Source organism: Oryzias melastigma, linkage group LG7 (assembly GCF_002922805.2).
Source record: "Oryzias melastigma strain HK-1 linkage group LG7, ASM292280v2, whole genome shotgun sequence".
NCBI lineage: Eukaryota > Metazoa > Chordata > Actinopteri > Beloniformes > Adrianichthyidae > Oryzias > Oryzias melastigma.
The window spans coordinates 31391768-31410873 of record NC_050518.1 but is presented as its reverse complement, the minus strand read 5'-3'; the positions used below and the strand labels follow the sequence as shown (position 1 = coordinate 31410873).

General features: G+C 43.0%; 1 long non-coding RNA gene across 1 annotated transcript; it reads right to left on the bottom strand.

Annotated features, from left to right (window-relative positions):
* Positions 1-14048: 14048 nt before the first annotated feature.
* Positions 14049-14866, bottom strand: LOC118598994. Its single transcript, XR_004948252.1, has 2 exons — positions 14229-14866; positions 14049-14159 (listed from the first exon to the last, which is right to left on the bottom strand). It is a non-coding gene; the product is annotated as an uncharacterized LOC118598994 (long non-coding RNA).
* Between the last annotated feature and the right edge of the window lie 4240 nt (positions 14867-19106).

The window sequence follows — 19106 nt, the reverse complement described above, 5'->3', positions numbered from 1 at the left end:
GCTGGAACAACATCCAGGATTCCGGATTTCTTCATCTGCGTGGTTTTCTGGAGAGTCCAGACTGCAGACTGCAGACTCTGAGGTCAGAATCCATGTTTCAGTTTTGTTCAGATCAATATGATGACAAAGTTTTGTTGACACTAAACTGCAGACATGAGGCTGATGTTCTCCTGCTGCATGCTGACCATCTTCATGCTAAAAGCTGTTTTCTTCTTCTGAGCTTTAGTCCATTCACTGTGACAGAAGATCTCATGTTTGAATGTTTCTTTACATCTTCTTCATTTCTAATGTCAGCGGCAGAGACCATTATTAGAATATTAGATACGATTATTAGTGATCAAGAAGGTCAATAATGACGATATTCATTTGCTGTAAAAGTTAAAATAATGGAATCCTAATTTGTAACTCAAATTTCAACAATTTACTTTATTTAAAAAAACAAATAAATTAAAAAAGAATGAAATTGTTCCTGAACATTTAGAGATGCATCTTTCATTACGATTTTTTAAAAAGTTAAATAAACAGTTCACTGAAATTTTTCAAATAAAAACAGTTTTACATAAATATACAGCATATTAAATGACTTATTTTTGCTGTAACAAAAAATACAAGCTGTTCCTTGACACGGTGTCAGTAAGATTTATTATTTGTTCAAATAATAATGTAAAACGATGTATTTCCCTGAAGTTTTATTGTGAAAAACTAAAGTGAGATACATTTAAAAAAACTGTTAAATCTGTTAATCTTTAGTGAAGACACAAAGTTGTGATGCAAAAACCAAGTTGTCCTGCATGGTCTCCATGGAAACAGCTTCTCCTGGTCTCATAGACTGCAGAGACGTCACTGATGATGAACTCACTAGGAACTGATGGGATGGTGAACATAGAAACGTCCTTGCATTTTCAAGTGTCTTGAAGCGCCCTTCATTCTGACTCCACCTGTCTGGAATAGGTGGTGGAGGACCCAAAGTGCAGGAGACCGGGCTTGGAGGCAGAACCTTCAAACATTTAATAAATAAACTGAAACATGAACAAAAAATGGGATCAAGAAAGGAGTGTCAAAACAGATCAGATGATCTGATGAGGAAGAAGTGAAAAGCAGACACTGAAATAGACTGAAGGTAATTCACTGAAATGAAGACGACTGTGAATCATGACAAACCTGAAGCTGGTGTGACTGAAGGACAATTCACAACAAAAATGACCAAACATCTGGACCATGAAAATAAATGGGGATTCATTTGACTTCATTTTGGTTGGAGCCAGAAGCCAGACATTTTCTATGGGTGACATCATACTGACTCGGTCCAGTTCTCAGATACTGTCAATAGTGTTTCCGTCATCCTTGTTTGTCCCAGATGCAGCACCCTGTTCCTCCATAGTGACTTCTTCTGGGACAGCTCGTTCCTCTTGAGTGACAGCATCCTCTTCCTCTTTCAACCAGACTTTGGTCTTTCTCAGAGTTGTCAAATGAAAATGCATGAGTCTTCTAATGAGGATGTAGGAGACAGGCCAGCACCACAGGCTTTATGTCTTCTCATGTTGAGACATGCTTAGCCAGGCTGTCCCTCATGGATTGTCTGAGTGTTCCAGTGTCTTTATGGAGCTTCTCCAACGCATTGTTTTGTAGTAGTGTCTTCAGCACAGTCAGGCATGGAATGATGCAGGATATTGATGAGTCACTGTGACCTGAAATGTCACTTCTTCCATTGGGAGCAGAGTTTCAATGATATTAGACTCAATATCCCACTGTTGGAGGATCTGTGGAGCTTCTGAATCCTCCATATGAACCAGAGTAGAGTTTAAGTGCACGTTTCTGTTAATAATAATAATAATAATAATAATAATATATCTTATTTGTTTGGCGCCTTTCTTGGAACCCAAGGTCGCCGCACATAAAATAAACAACAACAAATAATAAAACAACATTAAAATTTACAATAAAATATGCACTTGTTGACAAACAATGCATTTAAAATTATGGGTGGAGATAAGCAAGATGGAAAAGATGAGTTTTCAGTTTCTTTGAGAAATGTGGGAAAGAACAGATGTTTCGGAGGTCAGGGGGTAACGAGTTCCATAGTGGGGGAGCAGAGCGGCTGAATGGTCTGCTCTCCATAGTGACGAGTCGAGCGGTAGGGACAACTAGTTGAAAGTAGGAGGAGGATCTGAGGCTGCGTGTGGGTCTGGTGACCTGAACAAGGTCCGACAGGTAAGGATGGGCAAGGTTGTGGATGGATTTAAAGGTTAGGAGGAGTATTTTTTATGTAATCCTGTGTGATGGGTAGCCAATGAAGTTGCTGCAGAACAGGTGTGATGTGCTGGATGGATGGCGTTTGAGTGATGACTCTGGCTGCTGAGTTCTGAACATATTGTAATTTACGTAGGTCTTCTGAGGTAGTCCAAAAAGAAGGGAGTTGCAGTAATCCAGGCGGGAAGTGACAAGGCTGTGCACCAGGACGGCAGTTGAATGAGGGCTGAGGGATGGCCGAAGACGACGTATGCTGCGAAGGTGGAAAAACGCAGACCGGGTGATATTGTTGACGTGTGAGGTGAAGGAGAGAGTGCTGTCGAAGACGACACCCAGACTCTTAACCTGAGGGGAGGGGGAAATGCAGGAGTTTTCGAAGTGAATGGAGAAGCTCGGGATGCTGTTTAGGATGGATTTAGTGCCTATTAGGAGAAGTTCAGTTTTGTCATTATTTAGTTTTAGGAAGTTTGAGGTGCACCAAGATTTTATTGCAAGAAGGCAGTTAGTGAGAGAGGTGGGAGGAAGAGAGGAATCTGGTTTGGTGGAGATGTAGAGCTGGGTGTCGTCAGCATAACAATGAAAGTGAATCTTGTGTTTACGGAGGATTTGGCCGAGGGGTAGAAGATTGATGATAAATAGCAGGGGCCCCAGGACAGAGCCCTGAGGCACACCTGCAGTGACAGGAGCTGTGTGGGAAGTGAATGTTTTCAGCTGAATAAACTGGGTGCGACCTGAGAGGTATGAGTGGAACCAGTTGAGGGGTATGTTTGTGATGCCTATGGCAGCTAGGTTATCTAGGAGGATGGCATGAGAAATGGTGTCAAAGGCTGAGGACAGGTCGAGCAGAAGAAGGGTTTGGAGAGTAGGCCAGTATCAGCAGCAAGGAGAAGGTTGTTGGAGATTTTAAGGAGGGCCGTTTCTGTGCTATGAAGGGGACGGAAGCCAGACTGGAATTGTTCAAATAAGTTATTGCGAGAAAGATGCATATGAAGTTGAGCAGCAACAGTTTTTTCAAGAATTTTGGAGATGAATGGAATATTAGAAATGGGGCGGAAATTATTGAGGTTGGAGGGATCTGATCCAGGTTTCTTGAGTATTGGTGTAACAGCAGCTTTTTCAAGAGCAGGGGGAACAATTCCAGTTGTGAGGGATGAGTGAATAATGTTGGTAATGAGAGAAGACTGGGAGGGGAGAGTAGCCTTGACCAAAACTGTAGGAAGTGGGTCAAGTTGACTGGTTGAGGGTTTATAATTATGAATTAGCTCAGCAATTTGGTTGACTGATGGTAAAGTAAATGTTGAGAATGAGTGGGAGAGGTCCTGGGGAAATGAGATAGCTGGATTGGAGCATGGATTTGGTTGAAGTTCCTTATGGATGTTTTCTATTTTTGAAGTGAAAAAGGAAGCTAGAGTATTGTGGTGGAATATTTGTTGATCCGATGGTGGTAGTGAGTTCATGGGTTGTGAAATTTTTGAAAAAAGGGAAAAGATGGCCCTAGAATTTCCTTCACGAGAGTTAATCAGATTAGAAAAGTAGTCGGATTTGGCTTTAGAAATTGAGTCTTTGTATTGGGAAAGATGGCAGAGATACATGTCCTTGTGCACAGAGAGACCAGTTTTTCTGAAGAGTCTTTCGAGTCTACGTCCTTTAGCTTTTAGTTGTCTGAGGGTGGGGGTGAACCAGGGAGCAGTGACGGAAAAGGAGACAGTTCTGGTTCTGAGTGGGGCATGAATATCCATGATGTTGTGAAGATGATTGTTATAATATGAAACAAGTTCATCTGGGTTATGAAGACCATCCGGACAGGGGAGGTTAGTGATGTCAGAGGAAAGTTGATCCAGGTTGATACTGTTGATTTTTCGGTAGGTGATGGGGAGGGGGGTTAGATCCAGGGGATGAAAGATTGACACTAAATGTTACTAGAGAGTGGTCCGACAGAGGAAAGGGATCCGCTTTGCAGTCATCTGGTAAGACACCTGAGCAGCAAACAAGGTCCAAAATATGTCCTTTGGTATGGGTGGGAACGGTGATATGCTGATGGAAACCAAAACTGTCCAAACAGGATACAAAGTCTTTGGTAGTAGAGTTATTACTTTTGTCCAAATGAATATTAAAGTCACCCAGGATTATTATGTTTTTTGTAAGTAATGAGAGATGTGTCAAAAAGCAGAAAAAAATCAGAAATAAACTGCTTATTTGGCTTAGGTGGGCGATAAATGGTGGCAATGACAGTTGGGTTTGATGCAGAAAACTGACAGACTGAGGATTCAAAAGATTCAAACACTGGAGCAGTCACTGGTGATATCCTCGAGTTCTTGCAATAAATCATTGCGAGACCGCCCCCGCGGCCCAAGTCACGTGGTTTGGCGATGTAAATAAACCCCGGCGGGGTAGCGTCATTAGGGGAAGTAAAATCATGCGGAGTTTGCCATGTTTCGGTCAAGCATATGAAATCCAACTCACGACTGATGAGAAGATCTTCGACAAGATCCCCCTTGGTTGTGAGGGAGCGAATGTTCAAAAGACCGAAGTTGACAGTCATGCAGGGGAAGTTGTTAGCCGTGTTTTTAGCCACGCAAGCTAGGCGGGCTTGGAGACTGTGGTCAGCTTGGCGACCGGAGTTCTTCGGAGGACGGCGAGCAGAGGACCAGAATGATTTGACAGGGTTGTTGTTGTTGTTGTCATACTGGAAGTTCCGACGAGATCCTCGATGAGTGTATCTTCTTCGGGGGACGTATAAAATGTCCGGATGTTGGAGTAGAGCTAGCGGCGGTGCTCCGGGAGGAGAGGTCTGGAGTTTAACAAGTGCGGCGGCAGAGTATTGGAGCAGTGCTGTCGAAAGTTGCTGGACAAACGACAGAATAGTCCAGGCAAGTATAATCCACAAACGATTAATCCACATAGTTGATAGTGGAGGAGGGTTCACTAAGTATCCAGGGAGCAGCGGCTGCCAAGCGCGCCAGCGTTCACTCGACCGGAAGTACTATGAGTCCATGTATCTCTTCCTTTGGCCATCTTATTATTCCTATTAGGGTGTCTGTTGACTGGGAGTGCCTAACTGTTTATTGCCGGGTCTTGTTCTTGCCTTTGAGCTGGCTTCTCAAGGCTTGCCTTACTCGTTGTAGGTATTTGGCTGTTGCAGCTTTCCTTGTTGCCTGTTCCAGGTTGCCATTTGCCTGTGGAATTCCAAGGTACTAGTAACTGTCCTCAATGTCTGCTGTTGTTCCTTCTGGGAGTGAGAGCCCTTCTGTGTGGAGTACCTTGTCTCTCTTTGTCATCATCTGACTGCATTTCTCAAGCCCGAATGACATCCCAATGTCAGTGCTGCAGATCCTGGTGGTGTGGACCCCCTCAACCCCCTCAGCCACATAATCAATAAGACTGGATATGGAGACCAACTCAGAAATGGGGCCACCATCAGTCACCTCCTCTACATGAATGACATCAAGCTATACGCTTTAGAGGAGAGAGGAGGTGACTGATGGTGGCCCCATTTCTGAGTTGGTCTCCATATCCAGTCTTATTGATTATGTGGCTGAGGGGGTTCAGACCTATGCAGAACAGCAGTGGGGACAGAGCATCTCCTTGGTATATGCCATATTTGACGGACACTTGTGCAATTGTCTTGCCAATGGTTTCAATGTTGGTTTTCCACAACTTCATTGATTTCACATGATGGCTCTTAGAGAACTGTTGATGTTGTACATCTCCAAGCATTCAGTGATCCAGGTGTGTGGCATTGAGTCATAAGCTTTCTTGTAATCAATCTAGGGTGTGGACAGGTTGGTGTGGCGTTACCTGCTGTCTAGCGCAACTGTTCTGTCAACTAGGAGTTGGTGTTTGGCTCCTCTGGAGTCTCTACCAATGCCTTTCTGTGTGTTGCTCATGTATTGATCTATGTGCCTATGTATTTTGGTTGCAATCAGGGTTTCTGCGGGGTCTTAAGAATTCTTAAAAAGCCTTGAATTTCAAAATGTGGAAATTAGGTCTTAAAAAGCATTAAAAAAGTCCTAAATTTTGATATCCTGGTCTTAAGAATGTTGCAGTTTAAAACTTTCTCCGTATAACTCTTCTGGTCTGAAAGTTTATCAACACCACGCTTGATGCCAACCACTGATTAAAAAAAAAAACAGAGGCAAAGAAGAAGGGGGGTGGCACCCTTGGGGAGTACCCACTTCAGACTTACTACATAGTGCAGAGTACAAAGAGGTGACAAGCTGGTTGTGACCAAGGCTGAAAGACAACTGGTATGGTCCAAAGCTGCATATGGGCAGGGCGCTAAATTGACAATGACCAAATGTGGGTAAAACTTTAACTCCAAAACAGCATAAAAACTTTTTTAAAAGCCCAAATTAGCCAAAACAGCTAGCATGTAGCTGAAATATTAGCTTAACTCAAAAACATCCTCAAAAACAAAACAATAAGAAAAAAGAAAGAGCCTAAATTAGCCAACACAGCTAGCATTTGGCTGAAATATCTTATTTATGTATTCTCCACAATGAATCAACTTTTGGACCTCAGCCATTTATGATTTATGCGGCAGAATCATCACACGGGGAGAGGGAAGAGCTGTTGATAAAGGCAAGATCTGTTGGCAACTGTCTATTCTGTAGCAGGAAAAAGTATTAAGGTGAAATAAAAAAAAAACTAACCCTAACACAAACCTGTATCATTATAATACAATTTTAATAAAGAAAAGAAAAGAAACGCAGTCTGAAGAATCATTAAAACTTGGAGTCTGTTGATATTGTGGATCAATAATTTATTTATTTATCAATTGTATTTTGTTCATGTCATTCATTTTATATTATCATTGACATAATAATAATAATAATAATAATATTAATAATAATAATAGATGAATAATGATAGATAAAAAGTAATTTAAAAAAGAAAACTAATATTTATATATATTTCTTTCTTCATTTAGTCTGAAAGCATCACTCGTCATTGTCGCTGAAAATAACCGACATATGTGTTTGTTTTTGGGGCAGAAATCACCGGAGCATTATTTTTATGGTTTAGAATCTGTGTTTTGAGACCACTTATTTCCGTCTGCTGGACTGGAAGAAGTCAGACTGTGTGATCACATTCTAGCTTTACGGAAGTCATTCAGGGCCCAATTAAAAAAGGGCCCGGGCGGTTTGTCCAAACCTGCCCTCACCCAAACCCTGACCCGGCACCGACGCGGGTCGGGTCCCCAAATCCTGCTGATCGTCCGTTGGTATTTCACGATTTTGGAGCCCCTTTTGGGGAGAAGTTCAGCAAAACAGACTAACTACGAACTGTATGTCCAAAATAAATGTATATCCTGATAGTAACGGGTGTATTTCTCGCTAGAAATATTGTCAAAATAAAGATTAGTCCACAAAATATTTTATTCTGAGTGATTTTCCACCGAAAAAGAGTGAATATACCACCATGTTTTTGCTAGCGACAGGCAGAAACTCAAAAGTCACATGATCAGTCACGTGATCCGGCGCACCTCTGTGGAAAATGAATGAGAAAACGAGAGGTAGCAATTCCACAATTTAGACCCGTTTTTTGTGAAACTACTACGTTGTTCTCTGTGGACAAACGTACATACTGCACGTTTTAGTAGGAGACTGGGTTGTTAATGTCATTCACCAGTAATCCACTTCATATTCTGTTTTCTAGGCAGTTTGTGAATATGTTATCAATCAAGGTTGCACTATTTGTTGTTATTCTACTTGGTCTATTGATTAATGGATATAAGCTTAAACTGTACATTTTATGGATGAAATCATCTGTCGCGGCGTGTTTGTTTGGGTTTAACAGATCTATATTAAAATCCCCACATAGAAATATGACCTTTTTAGAAATATTAACAAACAGGTTTTCAATAGTGTTTGTGAATGTTTCTATGTTTGATGCCGGGGCTCAATACACGCAGCTGACGATGACATTACTCTGTTTCTCCATGTTAATCTCTATTAAATATATTCCATGACATCATCTGTGCAGCCAGACATCGTCTCCAAAACATTGTGGTTAAGACTGTTGTGGATGTATAGAGGGCAACCCCCCCACCTTGCTTTTTGTTCCTGTTCACAAAAGGAAAATTATGGTTTTTGATTTGGAATTGTGAGCCCTTTTCTGGTTTCAGCCAGGTTTCTGATATTCCCATTATTTTGGAAGGTTTGTTAAATTGATGCAAGTAATCTTCAATAGCTTGGTGATTCGCATATAAGCTTCTGCTGTTAAAATGTATGATTGAGAGTTATTTCTGTTATATTCTTCTTCTGTAATATAACTGCAGTGAATTTCCAAAAAAATTGAAAAAATTGAGATCTGGATCAATGTCTATGTCCATATATTTTTTTTCTTGTTTAAGATGTCTGTCCAGACCGTATGCCACATCATAGTTGTATTCTATTTAAATTTATTAAGTTCTTCGATTTCTTTGATTGCCATTATTTTTGCTTGTTCAGGCGGGCCATTTAGTTTAATGAAAACTTTGCAGTTTGCTGTCCACGTTGATTGTATCTTCAACTTTTTTGTCTTCAAAAGTTTGAACTTTTTAAAAAAAGAGAAGTTACATTTTTTATGTCTGTCTGAGAAACGTGTAGAACATGTGTAGTGTGTAAGTGTTACTGCATTAAAACATTTATATGTGGTTTTGGCTATCACAGGTTATTTTTAGAACATAACTCCCCCCGGGCAGTGAAACAAAGATCTCGAAAAGATTCAACTCAAAAAATCTTAATTCCAAGCAGACATAACAAAAGAACAGTACAGTGTTTTAACCCAGACGCTAATTAAAAAAGATCTTCTTTAGGACTACAGACCTCGGTGCCCACTGACTTTTGTCCTCGGTTGCTGACATAGTTAGGACTGTTGCATTTTCTCTGAAAAACTCTCTCATCTTTGATGAGCTGCAAAGCCCATCCAAACTCTGCCTGGAGACTGAGGAGGCTTTTGTGTGGTCTCAGCCACAGAAATGTTCCTAAAATGTCAGGAAATGACACTCAGACTGAAGTTCTGATGATTTCTGCAAAACGTTTCACCATAAAAACCGAGTGAAGCAGCAGACAACTCGTCTGCACCATAACAAAAATGTCTCTGACTGCAAAAAACACACGTGTGCCCCAGGGATGGAATAACTAGTCTTTTGTTTGGATTGCAGAATCCTTTGAATTGTAGATGAAAGCAAGTAAAACCTATTAACTGCTTTCTAAAATGCTGGTGGCACACATGCTCTTATCAAAACACACAATTATTCAGCTTCTGGCAGACAAAGGGAGCCTGACTATGTAACAAGGATGATTGCTGCTTTTGGTTGGAGGGTCCTGCTCTCTCCAAATGTCATGTTTTGTTTGTTTGAGAGCAGAAACCACAAGTTCATATCTGGAGTGTCTCTAATCCACTGGCTGACATTTTTTTATTGCTCAGCAGTAAAGTGATTTATGCTATCCCGTTAGTGCAGCTTGAGGAAGGACGTTCAACTCTGTTTCAGTGACAAACCTCCCAGCCTGAATCCAGCTGCTGTCTCTGATCACTTCGTTACAGAACAGAGCGCTAAACAACATTCTCAGTAGAAACTTCAGGACTGAAAGAAATCTGAGAAGAAGGGGTAAACTGTAACCAAGGTGACGACAACAACAACACACTGACCGATATGCTTTATTAGAGGAATGTAATCATTTTTCATTTGATGTTCTAAGAATTTACTTCTATGAACATTTAATGTAAGGCAATAACATTGAGGAAAAAAATACCAGCCCCCCAAAATAGCAGCCACCTGCAGTGACACCTTTAGAGCTCCTAATACCCGTCTGCTTACATCCATCCATGTTCCAAACCCGCTCAGTAATTTTCAGGATCATAGGGTTGCTGGAGCCTATTCCAGTTTCTGTTGATTGAAGTCGAGTACACCCTGGAGAAGTCAGCAGTCCATCAAAGGGCCACACAGTGACACTGACTACACACACCCACAGTGAGCGTTAGAATCTATGAGGCATGTTTATGCACTGCCAGAGAAACCAGATGCACAGGAGAACACGCAAGCTCCACATAAAATGTACTCCGCTGGGATTCAGAGTGGGGCTCTCCTTCTGAAATTGTTTTTCCAAAACTCCCAACAATTTGAATTCAGGTTCTCTGCTGCGACAAACAGCTGGTTCAAACCGGGCGCGAAGCATGGTTTAGAAGTGTGTGTGTGTGTGGAGTCCACGCAGTATCAGCTTCACCTCCAGTTCACACCAGACATGTATTTTTCATGTCTACTGTCTGGCAAGACATAAAAATATGATTGAATTTGTCAATAGTGATATTTTATTGTGAAAATTGATTGTATTTTGAAAATTGACAGGACTTTGGTAAATGGCGTAGACTTGTATAGCACTTTCTACCCTCCTTCACAGGCCCAAAGCGCTTCACGGTCATGGTCATCTCCGTTCCACGCCGCTTCACAGCACTTCTGCATCCAGCGAAATATCCCAACATGCTCACTGTTTGAGTCTCCAGGAAAACTCTCTTTTTTCCAGTTTTTGTTTTCAGTCAATGTTTTCAGTAGGCTTTCCCGATGTTTTCAGGTGATATTTCTGGTGGATGATTCTAGGTTGTTTTTTCGGTTTGGTGTTTCTAGGTGATGTTTCCAGTTGATTTCTCCAGTTGATGTCTCTGGGTTATGTTTTGGATAGATGTTACCAGTTGGTGTTCCTGGTGGATGATTATGGGTCATTTTTCTGATTGGTGTTTTTGGTTGATGTTTTCGATTGATGTTTCTGTGTCATTCTTGGGAAGGTTTTGTGTTGACAGTAGGAAGAAATTATGTAAAATTAATCAGAGAAGCTCTTTTAGTCACTTTGCTCATCAGAAAAGTTGAAGCAGAAGCATGTTACGGGCTGACCGGGTTTTTCTCCAGATTCTGCTGAAAGTCTTTTTTATTTAATGTCCTTTGATGTAATTCCATTACTCCATTAACAGGCCATCTGCCTTTTCATGTACCTAAATATTCAGTCTCTCTGCATTAAAAGGTTTTGCTGCTAATCCAGACTTTTACATGCTGCCTTCTGGTTCTGGCAACATTTCAAGTTCTGACTCTTCACTCAGGAATGGATGAGCTTCTATGATGGAGCCAGCTTTTTTTCAGAAAGTGAACTCATCAATCAGTCACTGCAATTCCAGATCTATGATTTTTCCCTCCATGATGTAACTGCCTAACTTGTGCTCTGTTTTTCTTTCTTGACAGTGCTTGTTTCCATAGCGATGACTCTGCTGCTCCCACACTTCCAGGTAGGCACTGCTGCAGTGACAGAGCTTCTCTGAGGGATTTTTCTTCATTACAGCTCCAATAAAAAGAAATATTCTAGCTCAGAGTCAATTGTCCTTGAGTGTGCTCCAATAAATTCATATTGATATGTCGTTGGAGGCCTCAGTCATCCACAGTCAGCACACCAGAGAGATTACCCCTCTAACTTTCAGCTTTAGAAACCACGTGTTTGTTAGTCCTCCAGAGAAATGAGGACCTCAACATTTCACATCAGTGCAAAGAAATCCTTTTTTCTATTTCACAGTTTTAGCCTCGTCCACCCAAATAGCACATGGATAACATCCATGCTGCAGGCTTAACCAGAACTCTGAAGAATGAACTGTAGAACCATGGATCAACATTTGACGTTCCTTTAAGACAAGTCAAGGCCCGGGGGCCGGATCCGACCCTCCGGGTAATTCTATCCGGGCCTCCAGGTCATTTTAATTTTATTGTTATTAATGACCCGATGTTATCTTGTTCTTATTTCTAACTTGGATAATTTTGAAAAAATATATTTTTATGGAGAGTAAAATATTGAAAGTTACTTAAGGTTTAAGTTGATTTATTTTGGAATAATATTCCTGCATTTTTATTATTCATAATTATGTTAAACAGTTACAGTTTTACAGTTTTAAAAATTTAGTTTTAGTGTGTTTAATAATTGTTTATCCTGTTCGGCTCACGACCTCAGGTATGTTTTGTATTTTGGCCCACTGTACAATTGAGTTTGGCGCCCCTGATACTAGAATCCAGAGAACACTGGGTCAAACTTAGCTGTATCCACCTGCCCTGGAATGATTCTGACAAAAACGCAGCAGAAAGATCTGGAAGAGCAACATGAAACTTCTCCAACAGGTTGGCATTCCCAAACCCAAGGAACTAGATGTAATCTGTAATTGATGGAGGACGGTGCCAGCAGCGCCTCTTTTAGTGGGAAGTTCTCCTTGTGTGAGAACAGAAAGAGTTTCCAGGCAAAATGCTGCAGGATAAAGGCCTCAAAACCAGTCAATTAACAAATCGTGCTTGATTTAATGTTCCCTCCACCATCTAATCATGCAATACACTTGAGCACTGCGGTGATTCATCATGTGCCAATCTTTTACACTTCAAACGGGGCTGTACAGACGGGAAAATGAATCTTCCGTTTATTTCTTCACTTGGATGTAGATGTCTGGTTATTACTGGATTCAAAATGAAGCCGTTCCAGCCTCATTTCCCGAAATATAAACCACTTGAAAGAGGACATTCATATAATATAAGTACACCCAGCTTTTACTCCTTGATTTTTCGCATCATTAATTCTTGCAGAATTCTTGGAAAACTGAAGAATTATGAAGAATGCATCAAATTTCAGTGCATCTGCAAGTGTTTGTCATTTTACAGGTGCTTAAGCTGGGGCACGTTTCAAAAAGCAGGTTAAACAAATTTAGACTTCAATTCTGAACTCAGAGTCCACTGACTCAAGATTCTCAAACTTAGAGTTTTGGGTTTCAGAACAGCTGAAAAGAGTTGATTCAATCAACTTTGAGTTGTTAGAACCAGAATCAGGTGTGAGCGTGGCAACCATTAAAACCCCTGATCAATGGAGCAAAGACGACCGGAATCACCATGGCAATGGGAACAAACACCTTTAGAGCTTCATACTTCATGGTGACAGAAACTGATGTGTTCCTACAAGCATATGCGACTACGAGCAGATTTTCATCAAGAAGATCAACACAGCTGCAGGGGTAAAACAAAGAGAATATCTGCAGAGTTAATGCGAACGTCTGCATTTGAATCATTTTAATTAATGAATAAATAAGAATGTCAGGAAGGTCATTTTATCACTAGTTAACTAAGGAATGGTTTTTGATCTGTCAATAATTTAACCAGTTATCTCTGTAATTGCATGAATGACCATTTTTCCTAACCCCCGTCCACACACACACACACACACCCAGACACTCTAATATTACTGAATACAAAAAAGAAACACTGTAGCTGCGCCTGGAATATGTTAACATAAGTATTTCTTTAATTTAAATATCATGAATTAAATGATGTTCACTGAAAAGTTTTTTTTCAGCAGAATAAACTTCTCCATGGCCGGGAATCAAACCCCGCCCATTGCAGTGGAAGGCAGCCACGCCGTCAATCCCACTAACACTTGATATGTTTTTCACAGCATGGTAGCGTCTTTCACACTTGCAGTGTTTAAGGTTTAAATATTTTTGTTTTTAAAGGTTTAAAAAGAGGAAAAGTGAACTCTGTATTATTAATACGGAGTATTATTAATAACAAGTCTCTGGAAAAATGGTATCGCTCAAATAAAAATGAATTGGGGAAACTCCAGTCAATCGACTCGTGTCCTCCAAATCCTCTCCTGAATAAATAACATTCCCTCTGGATTAATCCAGACTCCTCGTCTACATGATCCTCTATGAATGAACGTGTCATTTTGGTTTCTTGGTGGAAGCGTGACGTCTCTAATGTGAATGTTCTCTAAATGTTAATGAGGAAGTTCTATTTGAACATACTTCACTGTTAGAAAATAGGGAGGACAACCCAAACAGAGCAAACACAGGTCACAATTAAAGTGTTTATTAGGGAGGTAGAATTAATCAGTGGGCCGCCAGATGCACAGGTGAGCCTGAAAGTCAGATAAACAGAGTTATTTAGAGATCCTGGTTCCACGCTTGGGGTGATGGTGATCTCTTACGTAGAACTCCAGAAGCAGACGTAAGAGAAGAGCCTTTGAAGCGTCCGAGTGCAGGGTGGATGGTGTCAGAGGAATGATGGAAGATTCCCCCACTGCTGCTGTGTACAGGATGAGAATCCACCGGAGGGTGAAGACCAGTGTTAGGGCAGCTTTACTCCGTGATGAGATGAGGGATCTGGAAACGTCACGCCTCTTCAGGATGGAAACGGAGGAGGAAAAACCAGGGCAGAAAAACTCCAGACAGGGGACAGGCTTAAACTCGTTACCAGGCCAGAAAAGGGTCAAAAACATGAAAAGACTAAAAGTGCAAGGTTTGTTACTAGCTGGAACGTGACTGATTCAACGAACTGGCAGTGAAGAGGTGAAAGTGAGGATCTTAAATAGTGTGAACACCAACTGGAGCCCAATGAGAACTTAATTAACACAGGTGAATGAAATTAGAGTGGAGGAAGGAAGGGAGGGGTGAAGGAGCAGAGCAGAACCATGACAGTGCCCCCCACCTAGAGACCGGCACCGGACGGTCCCCCAGGCTGTCCAGGGTGATCACGGTGAAACTGTGAAATGAGGGCACGATCCAGGATGAACCTGGAGGGCACCCAGGAGCGCTCCTCAGGGCCATAACCCTCCCAGTCCACTAGGTACTGATAATCCCACCCCCGCCGACGAGACCGGAGAAGAGCCTTGACAGTATAGGCAGGCCCACCGTCAATGAAAAGGGCAGGGGGAGGGGGGGCAGCAGGCGGAACCAGATCGGAGTCCAGGGCGGGCTTGAGTTTGGACACATGGAAAGTGGGGTGAACCCGCATAGGCCGGGGTAACCCAAGTCGCACAGCCGAAGGGTTGACGACTCTTGTGACTGGGAAGGGTCCAACAAAGCGAGGAGCCAGTTTCTTATTGTCCACACGAAGGGGGAGGTCGGAGGCAGACAGCCACACCTTTTGACCGGGTCTATATGTGGGAGCAGGTCTCCGGCGTCTGTCAGCATGACGCCTGTAGGAATCAACGGTCTTGAGGAGAATGTTCCGAGCCCGTCTCCAGACCCTATGGATTCGGCGCACAGCTGCATGTGCTGATGGGACAGACACAGTACTCTCAAGGGAGGGAAACACAGGAGGCAAAAACCCATAAACAACCTCAAAGGGAGAAAGACCTGTGGCAGTAGTAGGCAGAGAGTTGTGAGCATACTCTGCCCAAATCACATGACGAGACCAGGAGGTGGGGTCAGAGGAACTCAGGATCCTGAGACTGGTCTCCAGCTGTTGGTTCAGTCTCTCCGATTGACCGTTGGACTGTGCGTGAAAACCTGACGAGAGACTGACCGATACTCCCAGCAATCTACAGAATTCAGACCAAAATTTAGCAGTGAACTGTGGACCCCTGTCTGTTACAATGTCTCTTAGAACACCATGTAGCCTAAACACTTGACGCAAAAGAATATCTGCAGTCTCCTTAGCGGACGGCAACCCCGGCAACGGGATGAAATGCACCATCTTTGAGAACCTGTCCACTACAGTGAGTATGGTGTTATTACCATCAGAGCAAGGAAGGCCTGTGACAAAATCCATAGCGATGTGGGACCATGGTCTTCGAGGCACGGGAAGGGGCTGAAGGAGTCCAGCAGGTCGTAGATGAGACGTTTTATTTCTGGCACAGTCCGAACAAGCAGCAACATAGTGTATTACATCGGACATCAGTGAGGGCCACCAGAAGAGTCGTTTGATTACAGCTGCAGTTCCTCGGGTGCCCGGATGACAGCGAAGCGTGACACCAGTGGATGACTCTGGATCTCAGGGCTTCTGGAACAAATAGTAGACCAGCAGGACAGTCATTAGGTATGGTTACCTGTGCTTGCGCCTGTCTCACTTCAGCCTCAACGTTGTCTGTGAGAACCGTTAGTCGAACAGAGGGCGGAAGGATGGGCTCAGGACTGATGTCACAAGGAAGAGACTTGTGTTGCTGAGAAAGGGGCGTCAGCTTTGGCGTTTTTTGATCCTGGTCTGTAGGATAGTGAAAAGGCAAAACGATTAAAGAACAGTGACCATCTGGCTTGGCGTGAATTTAGCCTCTTAGCTGTTCGGAGATACTCCAAATTCTTGTGGTCTGTAAACACGATGAATGGATGTTTGGCCCCCTCTAGCCAGTGACGCCACTCCTCCAAAGCAAGCTTGATGGCTAGGAGTTCTCTGTCTCCTACATCGTAGTTGCGTTCAGCATCTGTCAAACGACGTGAGAAGAAGGCGCAAGGATGTACTTTGTTGTCCTCATAACGCTGTGAAAGCACAGCGCCCACTCCCTGGTCAGATGCATCCACCTCCACGAGGAATTGTCGCTCCTCATCAGGCATCTTTAAAATGGGGGCAGATGTAAAAGCAGTCTTCTTGGAGCCAGCAGGTACTTCCTGTTTGAGAGACATCAGCAACAACCACAGGCCCCTCCCATTTCAGATTGCTATTTACATCTAGTTGTTTTAATGATGTTACCACCTGCTCTACCATCTCCTACTTTCTCTAAACTCCCCTCTTTTAACTTTCTTTTGTCCCCTTAGCCCCCCATCACCACCACAAAAAAAGGATACAAACATATTCAAAAAACCAACCACTTTCCTCCTCACCCCTATAAGTGTTTCTGAACTGCTGCAACCGGATCTCTCCTTTATCAGATCCATGGAAGTTGCAGCAGTCTGAGGCCAACATGACAGCCTGTAGTGAATGAACACGTGTGGCAGAAAACACAGAGACCAACACGCTAAGCAGTAAATGCCAGAGACGGGAGAGGAGGAGAAGGAGAGCTGGGAAATCTTCCATCTGAAGGAGAGCTACTGGGGGCTTCATCAAGCAGAGACATCCACTTGGATCAGGATGTATGTACACACCGTAATAAAGTAATGACGGCGTTTCACACAAGTGTTTTATGGCAACAATTAGTGAAGGAGGGAAGCTGCCTCCTCGTGTTCAGAGCAGTCACTTTTATAAACAGCTGTAATTCATCTGCTGGCAGCAGAGTGGCTGTTGGGAAAAGTGCTGCCCTGGGGGGGATGCAAAGGCAGGAACACAGAACTGCCCCTTTCTGCTTCTGCAGCAGCCGCACTGGTGTGTCTTCATACTCTGACCCTCAGGTGGCAGAACCCCCCCACGCCGCAGATCAGAGTATTGCTCCAGCACCTTGATTCTAATGGAAAGGGATCTTGCCTGGCACTGCTGTCTTGTTGTTCAGGTGTGGAGGAGGCCTGCAGGTGACACAGAAACGCTGCATTCATGTCAGATGGGAGAATTCCACTCTGGGTTTAAAGCAGCTTTCACTTCTGATGCAGCATTAAGGCGCTACAAGCTGCTCCAACATTCAAAGGGTCTGTTGTCGTCTGCAACAGGGTAGCTAAGCTTTCAGAGCAATGAAATTCGTACTTTGTCCTTTACCCCGCGGTGACAAATGCATGCAAGTACACAAAAATACAAGGGACAAGTGTAGTAAGTAGAAAAAACACAAAATTACTGGATCAGTAAATACAGACCACAATGCATGGCATTTAAACAATTTGTAATTTGAAAAATAAAATTACAACTTTTTTTTTATAAATCATACAGATTTTCATCTTCTGTCATGGATCAACCTGCTGCTACCCTCTCCAACCACCTGAGGGAGCGCTCACCTGAGTCTTGACCTCACCACCTGCCTTCACCTGAACTCATCATCTTCATCTGTTTCCCCATAATCTCGTCACTGTCATGGCCATGCCTCAGCCTCACAGGTAATCTCCCTTATTGATATCACCTGTGTGGCTGCCTTTATAGCAGGAGCTGCCCTGCTGAGCTGTGCCAGAAGATCTCCTGCCTTCTTGCGACTCCAGCCTGCTAAAGCTGCTGTCCTCTGCGCCCCGTTTTTTGCCTGCATGAACTTTGTCAAGATGGACTTGGATTTATTTCCTGGATCTGGTGCTGTTGCCCTGTGGTCTCTCTCTCTCTCTCTCTCTCTCTCTCTCTTTTCTCCCTTCCTGGATGTCCTCAAACACACACACAAGTGGAATTCTGTGCTTTACCTTCTCCACAACAGAGTGAGTGCCAATAAGAGTCTTTCGGAAGCTCCTTTTGAACTGAATAATAACTCTGCTCCTCTGCCCTAGTGTGTCTGACCCCTTCCCCCTCCCGGTGGACTAAGGAGCCCTGGCCTACTGCACTTCTTTATTAAATAAATGAATAATTGCCAGTTCTGATCAGTCTGTTTTTGGGATCCACTCACTCAACCCTGATAGTCACCTCCTCTGTATATAGTATAGCTCCACACTGTCACTCAGTGCGAAGTATTGTTTGTACCACTCTGCCTGCAATACTAAGCGTTTCTACCTGGACCTGATCTTCTGTCTCTGACCCTGCTTACTCTGACTGCCGCCTGCCCTGAACCTCGCCTGGACTCTGACTACTCTTCTCTCTCTTCTCAGATGATCCCATGCTCGTGTTTGACCTCTGCCTGTCTGACCCTGGTTTAGTTTTGTGGACGTTTAGCCCTGATAATAAACCTGCTGCACATGGAACCAGCTGTCTGCCCGTTTGTAACATCGTTAGAACACAAGAGTGTAAAAAAACACACAAGGCAGTAAGTGAAAAGGCAAAACCGAATAAAAGCAGAAATGTAAGAAGAAAACAATCTGGTTTTGTCTGATGTGCATTCTGTCAGTAGGAAACATGACTGTGAGGGGCAGGTTAACCAGAGTGGAGTGTGCTGGCATGACGCCCCATCAGCTTTTCAGGAGTCTGATACCAGCAGAAAACAAAGACTTTTTGGGCATTTTGTGCTTCTACTGCTGGAGGGCAGAGGTCTGAATAGCCCATGTTGAGGGTGGGAGCGCTCTTAGAGCACGGAGGCAGCTCTGTGGTGGACTCACAC